This window comes from Homarus americanus, unplaced genomic scaffold, assembly GCF_018991925.1.
Source record: "Homarus americanus isolate GMGI-L3 unplaced genomic scaffold, GMGI_Hamer_2.0 scaffold11022, whole genome shotgun sequence".
Taxonomy (NCBI): Eukaryota; Metazoa; Arthropoda; class Malacostraca; order Decapoda; family Nephropidae; genus Homarus; species Homarus americanus.
The window spans coordinates 1,976,690-1,978,715 of record NW_024737068.1 but is presented as its reverse complement, the minus strand read 5'-3'; positions in this window follow the sequence as shown (position 1 = coordinate 1,978,715).

Sequence of the window (2,026 nt, the reverse complement as noted above, 5' to 3'; positions counted from 1 at the left end):
ATTCCAAAAATCAGAAACTTGTCTTGTTTCAGCTATGACTTGTATAGTTTGTGAGTTTGACGCAATCATGGGTATATAAATCCTTGTTCATTTATTTAAGATGGCGGGAGTTACTAGAAGAGATGTATTAGAAAAATACATACCAGTTCGACGGAGCCAATCATTTGAACAAGTAGTTTCAATTGTAATATCAACACCAGGAAATGAATCACTATACAAAGACAGTGACAGCTGCAGCAATTGCAAATTTTAAGAATGATTTCCGTACATTACTGAATTTTTTTTAAGAATAATAGTGCGTGGCTTTCAAAGGAAATAAAATTACAGCTATATGTAGAGATCGCACGTGTCCATAATGTTAAAGAAAAGTGTGAAGCAGGTAAATGTAAGTGAGGTAAAACACTTGCCGACTTCAAAACTGCCAGTGATAGAAAAAGCGTGGAATAACAGAGGAAATAAGAAAAGACTATTCAACACAAGAGCTTGTGTATGCAGCTCAAATGAAGCTTATGGATTCTGGGGGAATTCATGCTGCAAAGATATGCAATGAAGCAGCATTAACTACTCCAAGTAGACCAGTGGTAGCATCTCATCGGAAGCCGAGATATATCAAGAAACACACATCACTAATTCCAGATGTAATTGCTCTATTAAAAGAACCGTTTATTGATAATGATTGTGACGATGATGATGACGATAGTGATGGGGATGAGGAGGATGATTATGTGCAATGAAAAAGTAATGAATGTACTGCACTTCATTATGTTCTTGTATGAAGGATATGCTTGTGTATGTACAGTAAATACATGTCACTATATCAACATTAATGCTATTATTATCCAGAATAGTATTAATGTATTTCTGTAACCGGCTAAACATAAAGTTTACATGCAAATTCATTTGCTCGAAAAGCAATGAAATTAGAGTTGTGAGTCCGTAGGTTTGTTTGTCACAAAATCGGCTACGGCTGTATCTCTCTCTCTCTCTCTCTCTCTCTCTCATTCCTTTAGAATAAGTGAATTTTCAGTAAAGTGAACCAAACAATACTAACCTAACCTAACCTACTCATCGTTCTCAAGGGGTTAAGGGACTACTACTAGGACAACCACTACAAGGACAACTTTTTTTTTTTTTTAACGTGGCCTCCAGCCTCCCCCAATAGCCACACCTTCGCCGCCATTTCATTACCTTAATATTAAATATCCTAATACATAAGTAGCTATCCTATCTGTGTTGAATTAGTTGAGCCGCAGATCTATGCGGCATTCAGTGACTGTAGCCTCATAGTCACTATCTGCTGCTGTTGTCGGCATTGGGGCAGAAGCTCTCGTTCCCCTGAGGCAGAGCAAAGCCGACCTAAGGAGAGAGAAAGACACTCGACATCTCATCCAGGCTGTAACATAACTTCTGGGCTTCTGCTTCTGTTCGGAGATCACCTCCGGCGTAGAAACATCTTGCATTTGGTCCCATCCCACCAGAGGATGTGAACACTAGAGGAGTGAAGCTGCCTTGATCAACGTTTTAAATTCTCTCCCCATATGCCCTTATCTTGTCGTTCTCGTTCCTCGTATGTGCAGCATCGAGAGCTAGGTGACGGTGACATGCGGCCATAGGATAAAAAATCCTGGTGTCGAAGAAAGCTCGCTGTACCCGAGTCCGGAATCCTCGAGCACTGACGTCAACACGGGTTTCGTTGGACGTGTTTTACGTCCTATGTTGGAAGATCTCACCGTTCAAAGGAAGGAGAGTCGGTTCTACCATGACATCCCGGCAGATTTCTTTCAACATATTTGCTGTGAGGTCCCTTACTTCGTCATGCCTCATGCATATGAAGCCCCCCTTTCTTGCACACCATGACGTGATCGACGTCATAGGAAGAGCCACACACGCATTGGGAGGGGAAACCTTCTACTGGCCAACCGTACCTTAGAGCAATGGCATCTGTAAAATCTTGTTCTGGTACAACTACTACTAGCACAACTACTACTGGTACAACTACTACTGGTACAACTACTTTTTTTATATA